The sequence below is a fragment of the Cupressus sempervirens genome, chromosome 10, assembly GCF_028749045.1.
Source record: "Cupressus sempervirens isolate cs-2001-9-10 chromosome 10, ASM2874904v1, whole genome shotgun sequence".
Classification (NCBI taxonomy): Eukaryota; Viridiplantae; Streptophyta; class Pinopsida; order Cupressales; family Cupressaceae; genus Cupressus; species Cupressus sempervirens.
Window position 1 is genome coordinate 342,036,681 of NC_143127.1, and position 18,830 is coordinate 342,055,510.

The following is an 18,830-nucleotide window of genomic DNA, read 5'->3' on the forward strand; positions in this document are numbered from 1 at the left end:
TGCTACTTCCAGCCTCATCCTTGTTCTTCTAATCATCATTACGACCACTATAAGATCATCTGCCAAATCTTCCATCGTGATCACTTCAACTATTCATGTTGTCAAATTTCTTGCTCAAATTTTTCTCAACTCTTAGGGCAAACTGGTATGCCTCAATATTGTTTATCCAAACTAGACTCATCTCATCCTGAATGCTTGGCCTTAAGCCATTAAGATAGCGAGCCACTTTCTCCTTATTAGCTTCTGCATGGTTGGTTCTAATGAGAACTCAATAGAACTCTTCAATATACTCTTGAATAGATTTTCTCGCTTACTTCAACCCTTGCATCTTCTCAACAAATCAAGCTCATAATCCATGGGAATGAATTGTCACTTCAATTTAGCTATCATCTGATCCCATCTAGTGATTTTTTCCTTTCCGTTTCTATTTCAATCTTACTGAACCTATTGCCACCAGATTTTTGCATGTCCCTTCAGTTTTGCCTTCACAGACTTGACCTTATTAGGATCATCAATATCTTCATACTCAAAGTACTCCTCTAGTTCATTTATCTAATCAATCAGCTCCCCTAGGTTAAGATTTCCTGAAAATGTGGGAACCTCAAACTTAAGTCTTTTTCCCATCTTCGAGATGACCCCAAAAATCATCTCTTCCTTTGGGTTTAGAACTGCCTTTGCTTTGGCATTTTCTTCTACTTCATCCTCATTCTTGCTTTCGTCTCTTATGGGAAAGCTCATTCCTCTACACATTTGTTCTTCCAATGCTTTCCTTTGTGTTTGGAGGGATCTAAAACCCTTAGGTGTAACACCTACAACTCTTCTGCCATGCTCTCTTCGTGGAGGCATTTTTGCACTTTCACTGAAGCCCTAGTGCAAACTATCTCACAATCAGCGATCTATCTACATGTTCAGCCCAAACCATGGTCCTGGTGCGAACTACCTCACAATCAACGATCTGTCCACACACTCAAGAACTCTAGCTCTAATACCACTCGATGAAGGATGCTCCCCTTAATACCATAAACACATAATAGAAACAAAGAAACAATAGAAAATGCAAAAATAAAATATGGATTTCTTATTTGCGCCACAAATGCGAAATTACAGAATTCACAAGTACAATATACTAACCCACATGGATGCCTTCATTATAGCAATCTGCTAGGCAATGTTGCAAACTTCACCTAGAGTTGTTTTAAACAATGTTTGGGCCTTTCTTAAATAGACAATTTTATGTCGCCCGAGGAGGTTCTAAACATTAAAATTTAATACCTAGGGCTGACAGACCCTAGCAATACATATAGAGTCAGCCAAATACATCTTTGACAATTATTTTAGATATTTCGAGTAGTCCAACTTAGAAAGGCCATAACTCACAAACCATTGCTCTGATTGGCTATTATAACCACTTTTCAGAAACACTAGCTCATGATCTATGGGCTTGAAGCCATTGAAGTGCCTATCTCTCGAGTTTTTGGACATCATCCAGGCACTCTAAGGCCTTCAAAGGTGAGCCTGAAAATTTTAATGCAAATTTTCAACTAAAAATCAGCAATAACTTCTCTAATACTTATGCTTGAGCAATGGGATTTTATGGTAGGCTTACAACTCTAAATTGAACCTTCCTGTAGAAAATGAAAAGATTCTGAGCTCCTATGAAAAACTCACTAAAAATAGCAAGCTCCCAAAAAATAGCAACCCCCTATCTACTAGTCCTTATGAAAATAGAAAAAACTGAAAAGAAAATATTTTTGGGTGATGCAAGATATCTCTTACACTCAGGATGCTTCTACATCACATGATAAAGTAGATCAAAATAAAAACTAGTTCTATCATGACTAAGGAGACAAATAAACTACCAAACCCCCAATGGACTTGAGTCTTTATCATATCCAAAATCATAAAAAGAGATGTTTTATTCAGAAAAGAGAGAGAGGTCAACTCATCCATTAAGGTTTTTGTTGCTTATTGTAAACCACACTAAGCGGATAGGATTGAATAGTATAGAAGGTTTGTATGCTCAGTAGTCAATCTCATAGAAAAAACAAAAGGGAAATATCAAATGGTCTAGCATGTTTGTGTGTTGGATAGTCAATCCTTCAATACTTAAAACTTTTGGTGCATTTGTATATGCACACCCTTGTGATATATTACTCCTATATCTTAAAGATGGATTATGTATGTGTCAAGATAGGCCAAATGGTCTAGAAAGTGTATGTGGCATGCTAGTCACCAATCTAGGAAATGTAAAAAGGGAGAGACCCTAGAAATTTTTGTTATGCTTGTATACTCTAAATGTTTTGCTTGAAATGAACAAAAACATGAAAATATTGGAACCATGTATGCACCCATGAAATGGAAAAATAAGTTCTCATTTTGGCATCTTAAGGAAGTGATGAACAAAGATAAAACAATTCTAACATCAAGATAGTACCCACAAGAAACACCCAATCCAAACCAAAGAGTTCACAACTCCTTTGAGGCTATAGGAGAGAAGAATGCAACAAGATGTTTGACATAACTAGTGCTGATAAATAAAAGGGAGGGATTGTTAGATATAAGAGATGTTGATCATTAACAAGATCAGAACAAAGCCATGGGTTGCATGCATAAGAGTTATATTACTTGTTATAATGTCATTGATGTCAACTTGTTTCACTGTACTAATTCATGTAAGTTGCAATAAAGTTAGAAGTTGAGATGATGAAGTGATGTTGAGCATGTGATATTAACTAAACGATTGATGAATTGGTCTATGGCAAGATATTGTTGATTTGATAGTTTTACATGATCTTATGAAGAGTTGAGATGATGTACAAGAAAGTTATTTCAGTAAAGAAAGGAATGATGTTGCAAAGAGAAAAGAGAAAGAATTAGTAAGGTACATTGAGTTAGAAATGGTGGTTAGTCAATGAAGTCAAAAGGTTAAGTAAGAAGTCAGTGTTAACCCAGCAAGAGAATAGATTACCAAATTTAGTATTGACTAAGTAAAGTGGTGTTTGGTGAAGCTTGAACACAGTTCAGTAAAAGATGAATAGTAAGTGAAAGATTGAGTAAAGGATGACATAGAGAGACAATCTAGACTATTCTAGAATATTATCAGATAAGATCAAAGTTAGTTAGCAATATCAACGATTGGGATAAACAAGGCATGATCTATGGTGAAGATTTGAGGCATGTTTAGCGATCCAAGGGAATGCACAAAGTTAAAGGCTACAACATTTCTTGAGTGTCTAAATTCAATGTATCTAGGCTGGGAAGATTGATCAATGATTGTGATTAAGTGACAAAATCTATAAAGGAGTTGAAGTGACAAAAATTTATCTATATAAGGAAGAGACCAAAAGGTAAATGTGTCTAGTTTATTTGTTGATTAGTTGGTGATAAAGTTGTTGAATGAATTGATCATACCAAGAAGATTAAAAGTGCAAAGTGGAGAGGAGTGATGATGATATTTTAATGGCTAGTCAATTAAGGAAAGTGATGTGCAGAATGGAGATCTGATCAAACAAAGGTAGTTGTTATTTCAAACAGATTATTTTATTGTTACTCACTGACCATTCTAGAAGAAAATCTTTTAACTAAGTGGACTTAAAAGTCTTTATTTATAAATCCATTTGATTGGTGAAATTCCATTGAATATTTTTAATACCTTTGAATAGACCACTCAATGAAGGGTGATAAGCTCTAGATGATGTTTGGTGAAAATCCCCTAACAGGGTCACTCTTAGCAGTGTGCTTGTAACCTTCAATAGAATTGGCTCTTAACCAAACTCACTTCAAAAGAGTGAAATTATTTTGGGTGACTAATCCCAGATGGTTTTAACCCTTATCGGGTTTCCATGGTCAAAATACTTCTGTCAATCTATGGATGAATGTTTTGCATGTTATTTTCTTTATGCATGTCAAATTATTAAATTGTTGTGAGTCATTTAATGAACTTGATACTCATTAGGAACTACAATTTTTTTTACTAGTTTAAGGTTGATGAAGTTTATGAGTTTGTCGAGTTGATTTCCTAATAAGTTAAAGTTTTATGAGTATGGTGAAATGTTTGAAAGTCCCTGTTGAGTCACCCCCCTCTTATTTACCTAATAATTGGTATCAAAGCTTTAGTGCTTCGAGGAAAATGTTTGAAAGAATTGAGGTAAGATTTGAAGATGTATAAGAGAGAGGTACCAAAGTTGAACAAGGAGAACTTCTCATCATGGAAAATCAGGATGAGATTGTATCTATCTAGAATTGGAGACTCTACATTGCATTACCTAGATGATCAGTACACATTGTCGCCTCATGGACCCATGACAATTGTGTAGAGGAGAGAAAAGAAAGAACACAATTGCATGGTGATAGAGATTGCTTCTTTCTTGAATGATGTTGAATTTGATATTATTAAAGACTATTATACTACAAAGGAAATGTGGGACAAACTTACACTAGTGCATGGAGGAGATTAGAATGTATTGACAGTGAAAGCTAAAATTTTCAGAGAAATGTTTGATGATATGAGAATTCAAGAAGGTGAAAATATTGAGCAATGCAGTAAACAAATCAAGGAAGTGATTAATGATATCAAAGTAATTGGAGGAACCATAAGTGAAGAAGTTGTGGTAAGCAAAGTTCTTATGACTCTATTATGTGTCTATGCTATTAGAGTATTTATTATTCAAGAGTTGAGATCTATACTTGGTAATGGCATTAAACTTGATGCCTTGGTTGGTAGATTGATTGTATTTGAGTTGAATAACTTTGATAATTATTTGCCTAAGATTAAAACATATTTTAGGTCATCACTAGTCATTGATAGTTCAAGAAAAGAAAAGAGTTCATATTAAAAACAAGATGAAAGTGACTATGAATTAGAGGATAAAGATCTAGATGATCTTGAGTGACTATTGGCAAGGATATTACCAAGTAGAAAAGGAAAGTATAAAGGTAAACTACCTTTGATATGTTTTAAATGTAATAAATATGGTCACATTGCAGATAGATGTTCTAACACAAAAAAATATGAAAGGACGACAAAAGGGAGAACAAATACTATGGAAATAGACACTACAAGGACAAAGGAAAGAAGTCTCATTACGTAGCAGAGGAATAGGACACCAAGTATGAAACTGCTAATCAAGTTGATGTTGAAGAATTTGTATGTGTTGCAATAAAAGAGGATTCTAATGATGAAAGGTATGAACATGAAAAGTCTCTTATTTCACATGTTAGTAAGAATGATACGTGGATTATTGATAGTGGTTGTTCATGTCATATGACTGGTGATATTGATAAGTTTGAACATTATGATGGAAAAATTGTCAAAATTGTAAATGATATTCCATGTCTTGTGAAAGAAAATAAATTATTATGTTAAATGAGATGATTATATGTGAAAATACTTATTAGGTGCAACAACTAAAATATAATCTATTGAGTGTGGCTCGGTTCAATAACTCAGGTCACTAACTAGAGTTTCAAAATAAAAAAGATGAAAATCTATGATGATGTTGGAAACTTGATTGGTACTAAATGATAAACAAGAGGTAACCTATTCTACCTAGATTCTATTGAGAATACATGTTTGATTGTAAGCATTAAAGATATATAGATTTAGCATAAAAGGTTATGTCATGTGAATTTTAACAACATAATCAAGGTTAGTAGGAAGAAAAGGGTGAGGTTTAACGAGATTAAGAAAACCTAATAAAGTGATGTGTAAGCAATGTTAGATTGCTAAAATGACTAAGTCAAGTTTTAAGAGAAAAGAATATTTTTATAATGATGTGCTACAGTTGGTTCATACAGATCTTTATGGTCCTATGAAAGTTCAAAGTTATTATGGTGATAGATATTTCATATTATTTGTTGATTACTATTCAAGAATGATATTTGTGATGTTCTTAAAAAAAAAAAAAATCTGATGCATTTCAAAAGTTCAAATGGTAGTTGAGAAAGAAATATGTAAGTCATTGAAATGTTTGAGATCTAATAGAGGAGAATTCATGTCCAATGAGTTTACTATCTTTAGTAATGAGAATGGAATAAAGAGACAACTTTCTCCATCCAGGACTCCACAATAGAATGGAATTATTCAAAGGAGGAACATATCTATTGTTCATTGTGCTAGAACATTGTTGATTGAGAAGGAGGTTGCACAAATATTCTAGAGAGAAGTTATCAGTGCTACTTTTTATACACTAAATCAAGTACAACTAAAGAAAGGTACAAACAAAATACCTTATGAACTCTAGTATGGACATGCACCAAATGTTAGTTATTTCACAATCTTTGGAAGTAGGTTCTATGTTCTAAAAGATGATAGAAATGGAAATTTTGATTTAGAATGTGATGAAGGTATATTCCTAGGTGATTTCACTAGAAGAAAAGCATATAAATATTTGAACAAAATTACTAACAAAATGTTGGGCAATGCAAATTTGAGAATTGATGAGTTTGTGAGAAGTGCAAATGTGAGAATTAAACAGTTAAACAAATAATGAATGCAACAGATATCTTTAACTACCCTTTTCAAATGATTATGAAAGAAAATCCATTCAATTCAATGGCTATAATAAATTAAAATTAGGTCAAAATTTGGGATGTAAGAAAGTGCACCTTTGACACCTATTGGAGATCCTAAAATTGACATATTCAGTCAAATAATAGCCACCAGGAGAATCATGGAGAAGACCAAAGGCATAAATAGGACACAATAAATTCTTAATAAAGTGACAAAAAAATTGTAGGATATCATTTAGTTAAAGGTCATAGAATCAAATCCTAAGGAGAAAGCTAAAGAAGTGATTAAAGTCTTTGATAGCCAATTCAATACATTTGAGGAAATTGCATCTACCAAGGCATGAGGAAATTAAGGGCTTTAGGGCCATTAGGGGTATTTCTAAATGGTCAACTTGCTTTGTTTAGGTGTTAGGAGGAAAAATAACGCCAACACAAATCTAGTTGCAAGATACAGTGAAAATATCATAACATGCTAGGGTTTTAGGTTACATTATGTCATTCATAGGGTTGGGCTTGATGTGAGAAGTTGTATCACCTAGAGGGAGATCGAATTGATCAATGAATTGGTCATAAGGGGAAGGGCCAAGAGAAAGGTCAAGTATTTTGAAGCTTTGGGGAAGGGCAAGTATTTTGGACCATTGGATGGTGTGCCAATATGTAGCCTAAAGTGTTGAAACCCTAAGAGAAACTTGAGAAATCTAAGAATCTCCATGTCATATTGTTATCAAGTCTAATTTGTAGCATTGGTGTATGTTAGAGGAATGAGATTGAGAAAATACTAATACAATGCCTCCTAAAATAATGAAAATCAAGACTTGGAAGAGATGGATCAAAGGATAGTTGAGAAGGAGAAAGCCAAATTGAAGGATATATTGAAAATTTTAAAGAGAAAAGAAAGGCAAGGAAAGATCTAGACAACTCTGATGAGGAGATAGACGACATAGAGGAAGGAAATCCTCCTAACCTATAAATTTCTATAGATGAGAAACCTTTCATAAATACCATCAAAGAAACACCCATAGAGTGTAGAAGATAAAGTGGAAGGTCCCGCATTCAGTGGAAAGATGGATGTGTACAAACTTGTTGATAAGATTGAATCCTTGGAGAACTATTTTAGAAAAAAGGAGGTAGAAATTTATAATAAGGTCAAGTTTGTAAAATAATAGACTAAAGGGATCCAACTTGGTGTGGTGGAATTTCATACAAGGTGAGAGGAAAAGATTGGGGAAGAGTGTGATTAGTAAATGGAGTAGAATGATGAGTCAATTGAAGGGGAATTTTGTGCCAGAAGATTAGAAATTTAAAACAACAAGAAGCTTTGTAGTCTGAAATGGAAGGACCTTTATGATGAATGCTTCTAGTTAGAATCAAGGGATGAGGAGAAACTTAGAAGGAAGGAGAAAAATTAATAGAGGAAAAGGGAGAAGAAACTTCAAAGGAAGATAGAACTTCGTAGGGAGAAACAAATCTAATAGAAATAATGAATCTAGTCATCAAGAAAGAAAATCAAGTGTAGTTTCTAGAGGAGGTCAATATAGAGGTAGCAAACCCAATGGAAGGGGTAAGAATGGTGGACTGGGGAGAGGTCTTGGTGTCTTCATAGAAAGATTCTATATTATAACCAGGTAGGACACACCATGTGTAAGTGTCTAGAGAAGGCCTCAAAAAGTCATGGAGGAGAGAGAAGAAATAAATTGATGATTGAATAAGAATACCAAAATTTCAAATCCACCATTGGAAATAAAGGACTTGTTTAAGATGGAGAAACATTGATGATGTGAAGGGCCTTATTGAAGGTGACACAAAGGCCAAAACCACCACTGAGGAAGACACTTCTCAAGACTCGATAAAGGCATATTGAAGGGCATGTAAGGCTATAATAGATTATAATAGATTATAGATTAACTAAAAATATAGTTTTAGTAGAGATGATAGAAAAATTAAAGTTAATAAGATTGCCACATCCTAAACTCTACAATGTTTCTTGTTTGAATAAGGGATGAAATGTCTTGGTTGATGAGAAAGTGTAGGTTAATTTTGAAATAGTTAATTATAAAGATTGATTGTTTTGTGATGTAATTTCTATGGATGCTTTCCATCTATTATTGGTGAATTCGTGGAATATGGTGTGGATACTCATTACAATTGGAAACAAAATATCTATCTACTTACCAAGAATGATAGGAATTTTAGGATGGGGTAACTACCAGAAGAGGAGATAGAAAAGAAAGCAGGGTCAAGTTTCATCTTGGTGGATGGTAAGTAGTTCTTCAATATGATGAGGGAAGAAGATAGTCAAGGGTATTCCTTTCTTTAAAACCCAAAAACTAGTTTTATGCAGCGGATTAAAGAAGGATGGCATTCCTAAAGATGTAGAAGAATTTTGGTACAAGAGCACCACAATAAATGTTAATGAAATGAAATGGAAAGACTAATTTTGAAGTCTTCTGAATCCTTAGGATTTCTTAGGAATATTGGCTATTTCATTGGACCCATTTGTGAGACCTAGTTCTAAGATTGGTGTACTATAAGCCCTTGGTCAACTATGGTCAAAGGTGTCAAACAGCCTAGAATCTTAGGATAGATTAGTTTCTCATGTTTCAACATGTTTTTCTCTATATTGGATTAGTTAGAAACCAATTTGGTTAACTTTGGAAAAAATGCACTAAAATTGTGAAGTTGTTAAAAGTTGTCAAGCAACTTTTTAGCAACTTTTTGCTAAATGTTGCAAATTGAACCCCAACGGTTATATATGGTTCAAATAGTTTTTATAACTATTGGGAAGGCCTAAATTAGCCCTTTTAGGTGGTTGGTAGGTAGAGATATGTAATTTTTCCTTCAAATCAATAAAAATATCAAGTTTTCCTGCAAAATTTGTTGCTGAAATGTGTTGTATGGATGCCCTTTGACATATAAGTATGGATATCTAATATGGTTGGATAGCTTGGTGAATAATCTTTTTGTTACACTTTGAATGAGGTTCTAATTTTATCTACAACTCAAGATATTCCCATTTTACTAACTCTTGTCCCCATTTTGTGCCATTGCTTAGGGTTTCATCTATTTTCTCCCATATCTTGAGATTCCACCATGTGAAATTAATAGACCTGGGTGGAATTCAAGGTAGGACAATTTTTTTTATGTTCCTTTTGGTTTTAGGTCAAAAGAAGCAGGCTGGAGAGAGAAACTTGATGCCCTAAACATGCAAGATCCATGTGCATGCTAGAAATCTGTAGCAACATCTCCCATAACTTGTTACAAAGAATGTTTCAAGGCTTGAAAATTGGTGTGTGATCATCTTACATGATCCCCTTCATGTTTCAATTTATGGATTGAAGTTGTGCTCAAAGGATAGGGTACTTCCTTTGTTAATGGAGGCCTAATTGCCTACATTCCTAAATGAGAAAACTCAGTTGCTGCATACTTCTCTTGAGATCCCAAGGTTTTAGTAAGTTGTATAAACCCCAAAAGGGTATAAAAATTAGTGATTATTTTCTTTGGGTTGTGAGGATATGTTTGTGATTTTCCATGTTCAAAGCTACTAGCCTAGTCTTGAGTTTGTGAAGCAACTAGCCACTGAAAGTTGCATATTTTGAATCTAATATTGGATTCATGTTAGTTTGGACCTAAATAGACCCTTTCCATGCTTGTAAGTCACTCCTAGTCCTTATTTGTGTTTGGGGGGTTTTTTGTCAAATAAGCCTTGTGATGCCCTTAAGAGCAACTAGTGATTAGTTATCTTTGTGATCGGTTTTCCTTGTGATTGGGGATTCCTAGGAGTGGTTAGGTTGTGATAACCATTACCATCTTGTCAATCACTTGTGATAGGAATTTTGGGGCTGATTGGCTTAACAAGGACACTCATTGCTCCTTAACCTTCAGTGAAGAGGATTCTAGGAACCTTTTCCATTCCCACTACCTGGTCCCATTGCATCACATTTTTTGGACAAGTATAAGTGTAGAGTGGAGGAGGAATTGCCTAAAACCTTACCACCCATCAGAGATATTAGTCGTCAACTAGATTTCATCCCTAGTGCAACCCTACCAAATAAGTTGTCATATAAAACAACACTAGCCCAAAATATAGAGATTGCTAATTATATACAAGAACTCTTAGATAAGGCATTGATTAAGAAGAGATTAATCTCCTTGTGTAGTCCCCAAAATCATAGCCCCTAAAAAAGGATGGAAAATAGAGATTATATAGTGACTCAACAGCCATAAAAAAATCTCAACTAGGTATAGGTTCCCAATGCCTAGGATTGAGAATCTTTTGAACTATTTGGGAGGAGCTTGTTACTTTTCCAAGATTGATTTGAAGTCTCGTTACCATCAAATTAGAATCATGCAGGGGTAAATGGAAAGATACCTTTAAGATCAATGAAGGTCTTTATAAATATATAGTCATGTCATTTACCCTTAGTAATACAAAGTACCTTACATTTGATGAGTGAGGTATTGGTAGAATTTATTGGCAAATTTGTGCTTGTTTATCTTGATGATATTCTTTTGTTTAAAGGACTAAAGAGGAGTACATCAAACACTTAGATCTAGTATTAAAAAGGCTACATGATAGGAGATTGATGATTAATCTAAAAACATTTGAATTCATGAAAGAGGAATTGATATATTTTGGCTTTGGCATCTCCATGGAAACCTAAATATAAATCCTTCTAAAGTAGAAGCAATCTTGAAATAGCCTCTAACTTTACATTTAGTTTCATTAGACATTTGATTGTGTTGTTCATCATTTTCTTACTAACATCAACCATTTCCTTCAATTTATTTTGGATATTGTTTAAGATGTCCTACAATTCATTAACAAATTACCCATGGTCTTCCTTGAGATCAAAGATACCCTAAGCAAGGGTTTAAGTACTTGCCATGATACTATCTAATTTTGCTCTAGCAAGGGAGGTTTTCTCCTTTGCATCATTGATTTTTTCCACTAAGCATATGATGTGGGAGCATCCTTGGGTAACTGGAAATCTTACATCACCCAAAAATATTTCCTTCTAGTTTATCTGTTTACTTTTAATTTGGAAATGTCCCCTATTATTTTAGGTTGTGATGATCCAATTGGCTCACTTTCTTAAACGGTCCTTATGGAATGGTCTAGGCATCTTGGATATCTTATGTCTAGCCTTACATCTTATACCAATGTTTCCATATGAACTTATCTTAAGATTGATCCAACCCTATAGTGGCCTCTCTATACTAATAGTTAGGATGGCAAGTTTGAGCTTGCGATGAAGATTCACAACATGTGATGCCAATGGCATGATGTTCTATGTTGTAATGCATTTCATCGACTATGTTTGCACAATACAATGTATCTATTTGGGGTTGTTCTTATGAATTTGGGCCCGACCTATCTATTTTTAATACGTTTCTTTTGTCTTGTAATCAATGACCAAACATGTCAACTTGTGGCTGGTAGTCTCTTTTATAAGTAGGGTAGTATTGCTTGTTTGATTAGTGCTAGATGGAAAGGGTGCTAAGTGATTAGAAGATAGAAGGATAGGAAGATATTATGTACAAGCAATTAGGATAACTAGTGTCTATTTGATGTTTCACAATTTAGGCTAGAATATCTACTTGCAATTTTATATTGAGAATGGTGATGTAATATTTTTATTTGCAAGACAACTTGATTATAATCTCATGAAATTTATTTCTTTGTGTTAATCTCAGATTGATTTTGACATGTGAGTGACAATATACTTAGTCATTTACTTAGTTCATGTCGAACAAGTAATACATGTCGAGCATAAGTTGTCAAATAGTATGTGCCAAGTCACTCAAGTGTTGAGAAAATAGTAAGTGTCAAGTCATTCAGATGTTGAGTGATCAATGGATGTTGAGTCATTCAAAGGCTAAGTTACAGCATTGAAGTTGCAGTTGATGCCAAGCATCTGGGACTTCAAGTGCTAAGTGATACAATTTTGACATAGTTATTTGTAATGGCACAAACTACTATGTAAATTATTTTGGAGCCGACTTCAGGATTGTTTTGCGATCTTAGATGATAAGGATGAAGCTTTATTGAGAATCCCTATGTAGTACATGCAGCCAATCAGAAAAATGGAAGGTTTAAGCAGTAATATGGGTGAATCACAATCATTGATTCATACCTAACCCTAAGTCACCTAGGTCTTCTTAAGGAGGACAAATAGATCATTTGTGGTGACTAAAGAATTGTGAATTGAGATACATTGAATCGTTTAGAGGAGAACGAAGGAAAGGAATTAGAAGATAGCAGAGATACATCTGATCAGTGAGGATCAAGTACACATCAGGAAAGAGGTGATCTATTATCTAGCATCAAAGTGCTAACCGTAGGATCATTGTTGAGACATTTTAACAGGTGTATCAGTTAAATCTCTTAATAGAGTAGTCTTAACAGACTATTGTAAATCCTTTAACGAGGTGCTTACTTCATTGTAAGTTAAAGTCCTTTTACCAGGAACACTTCTAACATGGTGTTGAAATCCTTTAACAGGGTGAGATCTAACAGTCTTGTAAGTCTTTAACAAGGTAGACCTTTCATAAGGTAGATCATGTTTCATGATCAAACATTGTAGCCTTCATTGGATACACTTTATTACTGCAATAGTGGAGATTGTGGGTGTCATCCCCACCTTAGTTTTACCTTCTCTTTGGAGGGTTTTTGGGTATCCAAATATCTTGTGTCATACAGGTGTTGACTGTTTATTTACTTTCATACTATAGATGTATACGCTTAATTCATATTTCAATATACATGCATAGATTGTGAGATGGATGTGTGGTGAATGATTTTAAGGTTGAAGTTTTAAATGTTGATTCACCCCCCCCCCCCCCCCCCCCCCTCCCCACCCTCTCTTGGAGATTAATTTTCCCATTTTATTTCCAACAATTTGTATCAAAGCTTAGTTCTTTGGAAAAGGAAATCTTTGCAGCTTTGAGGAAAGACCTTGACGATGGAAGTCTACAAGTTGGGAAAGACTATTGAGAACCAGAAGATTGAAATATAACTTGCCCTACATTAGCTAAATGAAGCAAGAGATGAGTTAAAGCGATCATTGAAAAGAAGGGAAGAGATAGCTATTGAAGAGAATGACACACATTGCCAAGAGATTGACACTACTGAATTATTTGCAAATGGAAACATGAGTGAATTTGATGTAGTAGTTGCAGAGCTAATGGAAAAGAATGGAGCCCTAACTAAAGAGGTTAGAAATCTCAAGATAGAACAAGAAGTCCAATCAGTATATCTATGTGAAGTGACCAAGCAGAAGAAGAAAGTTGAAGAAGATAAAGTCATGATTGAAGATGAGAAAAGGATACTAACCAACAGACTAGAAGAAAAGACGTCATAGGTGAATATGATTGCTCACATGCAATTGGAAACATTGAATCAAATGATGATTGTAAATTGTTGGTGTAAATAAGTATTTACTTATTACACTTAAGTTTTATGTAGGTTAATGCATTATTTAATTATTTTGCATTATTTAATTATTATTTTAGGTGAGACACTTAGGAGTTTGTGTACTCTCATTGAGTTACGCAACTCTAATTATGAACATGGTGTCTACAACACAGTTATCAACACTCCTCATTTAGCACATGTTGTCTACTCCACTGATTTACGTGCTACACCATTGTAGGCTTATCCCCACATCATCGCACTTAATCCCGTGCTTAATGGAGGATAATCCATATCTGGTGGACATGTGCCTAGTTGTATTACATATCATAGTGCTGACTTCTATGCATTCTAGAAGCTCTGCTGAGGCCTTTATATTCAGGCACTCCTAGTGTACTCTTGCATCCAATTATTGAATGAATATCATCATTCTGATCATACTCTGCCTATTTTGGTCTACTGTGTGGTTGTGTTGAGTTCTTTAGTTCTTGGGTGAATTCTGGCCTAAGCCAAATTCTTACATGGTATCAGAGCTGAGGAGGATTCTCATCACGTAGCCGTTCAAGACCGTTCATGCTTCAGCATCTCGATTTCGGAGGATCCGCAGAAATTGGGAGCGTCTAGAGCCAGATCTGACCTCTTTGTTACGTCCGAAGCGTTGATTCGGTGAAGATTGACTATAAATTCACCTATCTTGGATGAAAGTTGATTGTGAGGCAAAAAATTTTTGCAAACCGGCACCCGAAGGCACCGATTTGCAATTGAGTATGGTCATTTTCGGATCTATATTTCATTAATTTCAAATCTAAATTATTTCTATTTCTTTGCATTATTTGGCATTTTCGAAATTATAATTATTTTCAGAATTATCGCCTAGACAAAGAAAATTTATTTCGCCAAACCAGGTAGTGACACCCCAGCTCGGTGCATTATTTTTTGGTGGTATTATTTTACATATTCATAGGTTTTATTTAATTAATATCTGCGAACTCTGCTACCAAATCCGAGGCTAAGCTTACACAGGCATCACATATTCTAATCGGCAATATCTAGCAGCGGCATCACAATCCGGCAGAACATACCACATTCCACCGGCAGTCAGTTTTCGGCAGCCGATTCATACACCGGTGGCTCGAATCTTTGATTTCTATTGCGCAGAAGTTTGTTTTTAAAGAGCGCATATTGCTCTGTGCCCACGCATGTGGGACTAAACAACGAAAACCTGGCATTCGCCCAAACCTCAGGTGATGAAATCAAAAAACCGGTGGTCGCTGTAGCATTTCCAGGAACCTCGCCCAGATCCAGTGATCCATCTATGGCCATCATCCTACCACGTAGTGATAATTAATTCGCTCGATCAGTACAGTCACCCTTGCGACACGTGGCGTCTAAGTAACAGCCATGCCATCCACGGTGTCAACAAACGTCAACAATCCGTACACACATGGCCTATACATAGCAGCAATTTTTGTACGATCCGTACAAATTCGTACAATACGGACCACCAAGTCATCCAGTGGGCAATTTTTTTGCTGACGTCATCATTCTGCGAGCCTAAATTTGATACCCTTCTAGACGTCATCCCAGGCCATTTTTGAACTACTGCGAGGGCCGAATGACCATCAAAATTAACCCTATCTTTTTCTGGTGCAACCCCTCACCAAATTGATTTTGGTTTTTGCAATCCGACTTCAAGAGGCCATAACTCGCACATCGGGACTCCAAATCATGTGCAATTTTTTTTTTAAATTGGGTAAAATTTTCCAAATTTTTTAGTGGTGTAGCTATTTTCTGGTTTTGGTGCACGGATTGTTCAAAAATTGCATTTTTTGGTGATTGTACCTTGATAATCCTGCATTTTGCAACTTCAAATGCTCTGTATGGGCACATCTGGAGTCAAAATAGGTTCCATTTTTTTTTAAAGTGCATTATTTTTCATCTACTTTCCAGATCTGACATCAAATTATAGTGTTGTGTAGACAAAATTGTCACTTTCAGCAATAGGGCCTTTCATTGCTTTCTAATGCTTCAGAATTGTAGCACATTGTAAAGATTCAGATTTTTACTCTATTAAGAGGTTGTAACAAGCAAAATCAGAATTCCACAAAGACCAAAATTGGCAAGTGGCCCATTGTAATCGCACTACTGATAAAGTGCCCAAAGCATCTATTTTGAGGGGGTTTCTTGATTTAGTGAAAAGGGGGGGTGTTCTTGTTGTTGTGTTCTCTCTTTTCTACAATTTTTTTTCATTTTCTGCATTATGGGCAACTTTAAGTTTCCTAAATTAACTCCTCATAACTATGCTACATGGTCTATCAAAATGTTGTATCACTTAATGCATAATGGAGTTTCACAATATGTAGATGGTACTCTTCCTAAACCAACAGGTGATAATGTATCAATAAGTGAAATTTCAGATTGGGTAGCCATGGATAGGAAAGCCCTAGGTGATATATGTTTGGGAATTAAGAAATGTACTACATCCAAGGAAGCTTGGGATACCCTCGAAAGCCTTTATGGTACAGTGTCTGAAGAGGATGTGTTTAAAATTGAAGATGAGCTAGTTTCCTTAGATCCTAAGTCATATGACTCAATATAGGACTTCATCATTAAGGTGAATGAATTAAGGACAAAGCTTACTGATTGTGGAAATTCTATCAAAGATGACAGACTGGTCTATCTCATCCATAACAAGCTGCCATCTGAATATTCCACATTTGTATCTTCTTTTAACACCTCAAAGACTACCTTAGGGTCTACCTACAAGAAAGTCACTTTTGACAAATACGCTAAAATGTTGGATGATGAAGAAAAGAAGTTGAAAACAATGGGGATTCTCAAATCACCTCAATCCAAAGCATTGGTGGCCAATGAGGGTTCTCAACATTCAGCTAGACAATCTTCAAATAAAGGAAAGGGTAAGAAGAAATGGAAGAGCAAATCTGAGGATGCAGAAAAGACAACATCTCAATCTAATCAACAAGGAAAGTCCTCGAATTCCAACAAGAAAGGGGACAACAATAATAAGGAGAAGAATAAGTGTGCTTATTGCAACAAAATGGGTCATGAAGAGCATGATTGCTATCTTAAACAAATTGATGAATTGACCAACATCATGAAGAAGCATAATGTTCCATTGCCTAATGCTTATAAGGAGAAGGGATCTTCTTCAGATTCAAAGGGCAAAGGGAAAGCATTCATGGCTAATGCAAACTCTTCAAAGTAATGGATATTTGACTCAGGTGCCTCATATCACATGGGTTCTTCAAGAGAGGATTTTTCTTCAATGAAGCAGTCCAAGGTACCACACATCTTCATGGGGAATGATAGTAAAATGGAAGTTGAAGGAAAAGGTAACGTGGAAATGGAAAATGTAGAGTTTCAAGAGATTCTTTATGTTCCAAACCTAAGTTCAAATCTCCTATCAATCTACCAAGTCACTCACTTTGGAGATGGACATAGAGTTGAGTTCCTTCCTGACTCAGTAAAAGTGCACAGTCTTAAAGATGATTCCTTGGTTGCAGTAGGGAAAGTGTACTCTTTCTTGCATTTTGTACCCAAGTCTCCTTCAAAGGCCTTGTTAACTCAATCAAATTCAAACATGCAATTATGGCATGAGCGGTATGGTCATCTTGACTATCGCTATCTTCAACAACTTTGCACATACCAAATGGTCAAAGGTCTACCTCAAATCAACTTTTCTAAGGGTAAATGTTCATCAGATTCAATGGATATGCATTCAGAGGGGAAGTTACTAAGAGGTAAGTCTTCTACAGCAACAAGTGTTCTTCAAATAGTTCACATGGTATTAGCAGGTCCTTTTGCATTCAGCCAAGGTCGCTATATACTTACCTTAGTTTATGACTTTTCAAGGTTCACTTGGGTCTACTTTCTACATAGTAAGAGTGAAGTGTTGGACATATTTCTAGACTTCAAGGCTCAAGTAGAACAAAAATCCAGAAAGGCCATCAAAATACTCTGAATGGACAATGGAAACATGGATGTGAATAGAAGACTTAAGGACTTTTGTAGACATGAGGGAATTGATCTTCAGACTCCTTTAGCATTCAATCCGCATAAGACAGATGTTACAGCTTTGAGGATTCACACTATTAAGTCTATGGCAAGTTGCATGATACATGCCAAGTCTCTAGATCCATCATTAGAAGTCGAACCAATCTCTAGTGCCACTCACATTCTTAATCGTTCTCCTCATCCAGCCTTAGATGGCAAAACTCCTTTTGAGGCATGGTGTGGCAGAAAACCTATTGTGACACACTTTAGAGTCTTTGGTTGTCCTGCATGGGCAAAGAGATCTTCCAAGGGATGCAAGGCACAGTCATCTCGGCCTTGTACTTTCATTGGTTATGAAGACAGTGTGAAGGCATATAGACTTCTAGATCTTGAGACACATCAGATTTTTGTGGAGAAGGATGTACATTTTGAGGAAAGTTCTCTGAGCTTGTCCTCTCTTCCTCTTCACACATCATACAGTGTGGATACTAATAGTGACACCAGCGATCATTCTTCAACAGATTCAGACACGTGGAGTTCTGTCGGCAGATACAGTGAGAGGTCACTTTATCAATTCAGTCCGCATGCATACATTGCCACAGTGATAGGTCCAAAATAGCAGGGTACATTCAGTCTTCCAAATACAGGTTCAATGACAGATTTTGGGGATATTATTGATGATCTGACTCTTCTTCTTGATGCAAAATTACCTTCTTCAGTTGTCACGAGGGTTCCAAACTCTCTTGTTCATTCTCTACTTGATCAATCGTCACAGGTTGAAGTGATTGTGGATATTTATGATCAACAGTTGCAGCAGGGTTCTTCATCAGTTACAGGGACAAACAGTTCTTTGGGACAGGTTCTTCAGCCAGTTGAGCAGGTTTCAGAGACATCA

At 35.5% G+C, this 18,830-nt stretch overlaps 1 protein-coding gene across 1 annotated transcript in view; it reads left to right on the forward strand.

Annotated features, from left to right (window-relative positions):
- Positions 1-18,830, forward strand: part of LOC149533985 (MADS-box transcription factor 22-like) — a 90,312-nt gene that overhangs the window by 46,011 nt on the left and 25,471 nt on the right. The window lies entirely within an intron of this gene.